We start from the raw sequence: 7,509 nt of genomic DNA, 5'->3' as shown, positions 1-7,509 counted from the left end.
AAGGAAAAAAAAAAACGCCAATACTGCAAATTACTTTTACGGTTGCAGTGTGGTTGTTCCGCTTCCCGAGAACTGTTCTTGCTTTCAAAAGGAAATTCCCTTGACGTCGTGAACAAGCAACTGTTTGCGTGTCTGTTTGTGTGTGGGTGTCTGTGGGGGTGAGGGTATAAAATGAATGTATACAATACAAACATATACATACACACACACACACACACACATACACACATTATATATATATATATATATATATAAGTATATATATATATATATATATATATATATATATATATATATATATATATATATATATATAAATGCAAGAAAGTCAAGATGAATGTCTGGCTGGCTGGCTGTATGCGTGTATGTAAGGGGTGGAGGGAGCGTGCGTTTCGGGGGTCCTCCAAAATCCAGTTCTCCCCCTCCCTCTCCTCCCCCTCTTCCTCTTCTTCCTCCCTCCTCTTCTTCTTCCTCCATCCTCTTCTTCTTCCTCCTTCCTCCTCCTCTTCTTCTTCTTCTTCCTCCTTCCTCCTTCCTCCTCCTCCTCCTCTTCTTTTTCTTCTTCCTATCTTTTTCTTCTTCCTCATCCTCTTCCTCTTCCTCCGCCCCCCTACCCCGTCCCCTCCTCCTCTTCTTTTTCTTTTTCATCTTCTTCTTATTATTATTATTATTTCTCCTCCGCCCACCTCCCCCGTCCCCTCCTCCTCTTCTTCTTTTTCTTTTACAACTTCTTATTATTCTTTTTCATCTTATTAATCTTTTTCTTCTTCCTCTTCCTCCGCTACCCTCCCCATTCCCCTCCTCCTCCTCTTTCCCTTCTTCATCAATCTCCCTCCCAGCCTACCTATGCATCTCCCTGTCTCTGCATCTCTCTCCCTGTCACCGACAACTCCCTCAGACACGCCTCAACAAGCACGCACTTATGCCCGAAGTCTCGCCTAGAACTGTGCAAATTATCAATGCCAAGTTCTGTGCACAACCGCCTGCAATAACTTCATCATTACGAAAAGCACTTTGCAAACGAATGCATAATAGTTGTTAATAGCGTTACGATGTATTTGATTCACCGATAAAATGCCTAATAAAAAAAAATCCAATATATATAATTTCTAATAATTATTTTTCTCTCATTCAAATTCTTCATGCTCATCCAAAATATATCTGTCTCTTCGCCAAAGCCAAACTTTAACTGGATATTTTTTCTTAAGGGCTGCATTTGCGATCTCTGCCACGAATATCCATCATTTTCTTTACGTATTCATTCTATATGTTACTTAACAAATAGAGAGAGAGAGAGAGAGAGAGAGAGAGAGAGAGAGAGAGAGAGAGAGAGAGAGAGAGAGAGAGAGAGAGAGAGAGAGAGAGAGAGAGAGAGAGAGAGAGAGAGAAGAAGAGAAAAAGAGAGAGAGAGAGAGAGAGAAGAGAGAGAGAGAGAGAGAGAGAGAGAGAGAGAGAGGAGGGAGAGAGAGAGAGAGAGGAGAGAGAGAGAGAGAGAGAGAGGAGAAGAGAAAGAGAGAAGAGAGAGAGAGAGAGAGAGAGAGAGAGAGAGAGAGAGAGAGAGAGAGAGAGAGAGAGAGAGAGAGAGAGAGAGAGAGAGAGAGAGAGAGAGAGAGAGAGAGAAAGAAATAGAAAGAGAAAGAGAAAGAAAGAGAGAGAAAGAGAGAGAAAGAAAGAGAAAGAGAGAGAAAGAAAGAGAAAGAGAGAGAAAGAAAGAGAAAGAGAAAAAGAAAAAGAGAGAGAAAGAGAAAGAGAAAGGGAGAGAGAGAGAGAGAGAGAGAAAGAAAATAAAGAAAATTGAAAAAACTTCTCGACACTTGCATTATTCACTCCCACCAGAAAACTCTCTCCCACTCATTTCAACTCTTTCTAACACAAGCTTTCCAACTCCCCCCCTCCCCCCCCTAAAAGAGAGTCTTCCTCACATACGCATTATCATAGAAAGCGTTAAATACTGCAAGCATTCCACAAGCTAACGGTTCAGGGCGCAAAGGACCTCCGCAGCGGAACGGGAATTTTTATGTCCGATATTTACGTCTGAAAGTCCCAAAATGAGAGGGAGGGAGGGAGGGAGGGAGGGAGAGGTGGGGACAGAGAGAGAGAGAAAGGGGGGAATGGGAATGGGGAAGGGGAGGGGGAGGGGAAGAGAGAGAAGGAGAGGGAGAGGAAGAGAGAGAGAGAGAGAGAGAGAGAGAGAGAGAGAGAGAGAGAGAGAGAGAGAGAGAGAGAGAGAGAGAGAGAGAGAGAGAGGGTGAGGGGAAGGGGGAGAGGGAGGGTGAGGGGAGGAGGGAGAGAGAGAATGTTATTTCAACTGCGTCCACATTTCACCACGACGAAAACGGGCAGCGGAGATGCGAGTTTCCCTCCGCCTTGTTTTTGTTGCTTGTTGTTTGTGCTGTGCCATCTTTATTCGCTCCTTCGCTGCTTTCTAGGCTTTTATCTATCTTCTTCTTATTCTTATTCTTTTCCTCCTCTTCCTCCTTCTCCTTTTTCTTTTTTTCCCAATAAAGGAAAGGAAGAATAATAATCAAGAAAATGTAATAAGCAGGAAGAGGAAGACCTCTTCCTCTTCCTCTTCCTTCTCCTCCTCCTCCCCTTCATCTCCCATCCATCCAGAAAATCTACCAAAGCTTCAAGATCTCACTTTCCCCCCTGACCCAACCACCCCCACTCCCTACCCACCCGCTCTTCTCTCTTACTTTCCTCTTTTTAAAAGTCACCCAAATAATCCCCACCCCAGCCCCCAGCCCCCAGCCCCGACCCTCCCTCCGAATTATGCCTAATGCCAATCAAAAATCTCAAGATAATGCATTTTCCTCATTTTCTTTTACTTTTTCACCCTGTGCCTCCGAGTGCCGCCTCTTGAAGGCAATTCTCTCTTTCTATTTCTCTCTCTCTCTCTCTCTCTCTCTCTCTCTCTCTCTCTCTCTCTCTCTCTCTCTCTCTCTCTCTCTCTCTCTCTCTCTCTCTTTTCCTCTTCCTCTTCCTCTTCCTCTCCCTCTCCTTCTCTCCCTTCCCCTCCCCCTCCCCCTCCCCTTCCCCATTCTCCCTTTCTCTCTCTCTCCCTTTCTCCCTCCCTCCCTCTCCCTCCCTTTCTCCCTCTCTCTCCCTCCCTCTCTTTCTCTCAACCTCCATAATCATTCCTACCTCCTTCTACCCCATCCCACGCCATCCTCTACCCTACCCCTACCCCCCCATATCTTCCTCCCTCCCCCCACCAAGGACACCTGTCAATAACTCCCCCCTTCCCTCCCTCCCCCCCGGCGTTTCAGAGTCCGTCCCCACCGCCAGGCTTCGTGGTAACAGGTGCAGGAGCAGCGGTAACGTCGGGTAGAGGCTGCTCAAGGGGCACGAAGCGACCCACATGGCAAAAACCAAAAGCCCGCCATGTGCTTGCTGCTTTCTTGTTGATTGGAAGGGAAAGAGAACAAAAGCTCAGGTTCCGAAGAGGGGGGTGGGGGGGGATGGGGGAGGTTGGTGATAGGGGGAGGGGGAAGATAGGGGATGGGGTAGGGATTTGATGAAGTGATGTGTTCGATTTTTTTCCTTCGATCAGGATAATGGAGGTGGAGGTGGATATGAAAGTCTGTATACATATCATATATGTAATGAAAGAGGGAGGGAGAGAGAGAGAGAGAGAGAGAGAGAGAGAGAGAGAGAGAGAGAGAGAGAGAGAGAGAGAGAGAGAGAGAGAGAGAGAGAGAGAGAGAGAGAGAGAGCAAAACAGAAAATACTAATAGCGACTATGATAATAACTGATTATAATAATAAATAAATGATAATAATAATGATAATAATAATAGTGGTAGTAGTAAAGATAATGATAATGATAAAAATAACAATAACAAAAAAAAACAAAGAAAACAAACACAAACAAAACTACCAAAACGGTCTTTGCAGCTACTCCAGAACCTTCTGAATAGACGAGCTAATGTCAACCAGCGAAAAAAAAACGTTGTTAAAAAAGGGCTTAAGAAACGTTGCCAAAGGGTTATAAAAACGTTCACAAAAGCCTTGTCGTAAGTGCATCGTCAGCCGTGAGCGCAAAAGGAAGACTTCTAACGGATAGTCAAGGGAAAAAAATAGACGTTAACATAATACTAAATATCACATTAGCCTAAGTTAATATTTACAATATGATAATCTAATATGATGTAGCGGTGCATGTCATTGCAGAATTCCGATACGTTGCACGGGCCACTAGCATAAGAATTTGTATATTTGCATATTTGGAGCAAGTCGTCTGCATATCAAAGTCTGTATCTATGCGTAATTAGTATATAATTAGTGTATCAATAATGATAACTGAAGGTAAGAAACAGAAAGAGACGGAAATACAACAAAAAGAGATAAACATGCATGACGAAAAATCAACTACCAGAGTATAAAAAAAAACTAAGACCAAAAAGGAAAACGTAAAAAAGGAAAACCTTTACAAGGCAAGCTCAAACCAGGACGCTTCTCATTCCAGCGAGAAGCCATCGCTACCCGCGAATGGATTTGCCTCCAAACACCCCTGTTCTCAACACGCATGTCTGTCGTCAAGCATAACTCTCTGCCAGACAGATACGCACTCATATATACGCACGCACGCACGCACACACTCACACACGTACGCACGCACGCACGAATACGCACACACACACACACACACACACAAACACACACACACACACACACAGACACATAAACAACACCCACTCCATCTACCATCATCAACCAACATACACACATTCATACATACACATTCGTCCTCACCCCCTACCCCCATCCCCTACCCCTTACTCATCATCCTAACCCTCTAAAACAAACAAACAAACAAAAATCATCCAAAGAATCCAAACCTCAAAACCTCAGCCAAAGCGCTAGATAATCAAGTAATCAAGTGGCCCGCCATAAACAAGCCTCCTTGTTGATTATGGGGTTTCTCTCCGTCCATCCGGCAGGTTATTTGCTTTGCATGCGCCGATTGAGGTGGAGGGGAGGAGGGGAGGAGGGGGAAGAGTAAGAGGAGAGAGGAGAAGAAGGGTGGAAAGAAGAGGGGGAAGAGGAGGGGGAAGAGGGGGGAGGGAGGGTGGGAAGAAGAGGGAGGGAGGGAGGGAGGGGAGGTGAAAGGAGAGGCGAGGGATGGAAGAAGAAAAGGAGGATAATGCAAGAGTAGGGAAAGGGGAGAGAATTAAAAAGGATGGGAGGGGAAGGAGAGGAGAGGAGAGGAGAGGAGAGGAGAGGAGAGGAGAGGAGAGGAGAGGAGAGGAGAGGAGAGGAGAGGAGAGGAGAGGAGGGGAGGGGAGAGGAGGGGAGGGGAGGGGAGAAGAGGAGAGGAATAGGAGACGCGACATGATTAACCAGGTTGTAAAAGAAACCGCGGCGAGAAAGACTTCACCGCCCGCAGAAGTACAAGGTAACCGCCCCCCCCCCAACCCTCCCCGCGAGCCAGAAAGGAAGCAGAGGGACAGGGGGAGGGGGGGGGATGGAGGAAATGGAGGGGAGGAAGGAAATAGGGGGAGGGGGAAGGGGGAGGGAAATAGGGAGAGTGGGTGAAGGGAAAGACAAGAGGAAAAGAGCGAGAGGGCGAAGAGGGAAGGAGGGGGGTGGAGGAGGGGAAAGGGGGAAAGAAAAGAGACCAAGGGGAGAGAAAAATGGTCGAGGACGAGGGGAGAGAAGTCAGAAGAAAGGGTTGAGACAAAGGAGGGGAAAGAGGGACACGGTAAGAAGGCAGGAAGGCAGGGAGGGAGGGAGGGAGGGAGGGAGGGAGGGAGGGAGGGAGGGAGGGAGGGAGGGAGGGAGGGAGGGAGGAAGAGAGGGATGAAGGGAGGGATGAAGGGAGGGAAGAAGGGCGAAAAGGAAAGAGACGAGAGAGAGATAGAGAACGATGCTGAACGATAACAAAAGATAAGAAAAAAAGGAAGGAAAAGAAAAGAAATGAATGGAAATAGAAGAGAGAAGATAAGAATAGAGGAGAAAAATAATAAGAGGAAGGCAAAGAAAAAAGAAGAGAGTAGAGAAGATAAGAGAAAGAGAAGAAACAAAACGTGAGACAAAAACAAACAAACAAACAAACAAAATCTCGAAACAGACACAAAGACAGACAGACAGACCAGAAAAGCAGATACCTAAAGATGGGTGGATGGGCGGTTAAGGGGAAGGTTACGGAACCCCCCCTACCCTCTACCCCCTACCACCCCTCATCCCCCCCCACTCCCACACCCCCACACCACCGCCCCCTATCAACGACAGGCCATATAAATCACCCCGACGCGAGGGTCTCACCGTAACGGCCGCGTACCTGGAGACCGTACTGTTACACTGTCACGCCACCGTCACGCCGCGTGCCGTCACACCACAGCCGCGCCGCGCCGCCCGTCACCTCATCATCGCATCGCGCACTCGAGGGGACCGGACCCTTTGCGACGCGAGACAGACGACAGGTGGTGGAGGACCTCATTAAAGGTGGATGTGGATAGAGTTTAGTGTGACGGGGTTTTCGGGGGTGGGGGTGGAGTGGGGGTGGGGGTGAGGTGTAGCGTGAGAATGAGTGTGAATGAGTAGGAATGAGGATGAGTTAGTGTGGAAGTTAGCCATAATTTTGGTGATGTGGTTCCATATCTCTCCTCTCCTCCACTCCACTCCACTCCACTCCTCTCCATTCAGTAAGTTACGTTGAGATATTCCTACACGGGAGTGCGAGCGGGTGAGATAATATGGTGATAAATTGCTTGCCTTCGTATGGCCCTTGCCGTTGCACAACGCCCCCCCCCTCTCTCTCCCCTATATCAACGTTTTCGACTCATTCCAACACCACCCACATACATACATACACACATACCCAACCTTACATACAGGTTCATTTCGAATTCCACTCGCATCCCAGCATCTAAACGTTTTTTTCCGACTCATCTAATCCCCTCCCTTCCCCCAACTCTTCCTTCTCTCACTACAGAAACGTTTCTTTACCCCTCCCCCTCCCCTCCCCCTCAGCCTAACCCCCGACCTTCCCTCAACCGCCATCCTTGCAGTTACTTGCAGATTTGCATTTGTGTTTGACTTCGCTGTTTGCAATGCCCAGGGCTCTTCCGCACGCACTCTCTTTTAACTGAGGTAAATGTTGTTCTTACGGTGGCAGAGAGTCACTTACTCACTCTCTCTACCGCTCTCTCTCTCTCTCTCTCTCTCTCTCTCTCTCTCTCTCTCTCTCTCTCTCTCTCTCTCTCTCTCTCTCTCTCTCGCTCTCTTTTCCCTCTCTCGCTTTCTTTATTCCATCTACATTACTTCTCTCCATTCCTGTTTGTCTGATCAGCTGTCACTTTCTCTCCATTTTGGTTTCCATCTCTACCTGCATGCATATTTTTTGCTTGTTAACTTATTTGTTTGTTTGTTTGTTTGTTTGAGAGAGAGAGAGAGAGAGAGAGAGAGAGAGAGAGAGAGAGAGAGAGAGAGAGAGAGAGAGAGAGAAAGAGAGGGAGGTAGAGAGAAAGAGAGTGAGAAGCAGTAGGAGAAGAAGAAGAAGAAGAA

The sequence above is a fragment of the Penaeus japonicus genome, unplaced genomic scaffold, assembly GCF_977035675.1.
Source record: "Penaeus japonicus unplaced genomic scaffold, GWHDUDI00000001_assembly GWHDUDI00000027, whole genome shotgun sequence".
NCBI classification, from domain to species: domain Eukaryota; kingdom Metazoa; phylum Arthropoda; class Malacostraca; order Decapoda; family Penaeidae; genus Penaeus; species Penaeus japonicus.
This window is presented reverse-complemented; position numbering follows the sequence as displayed.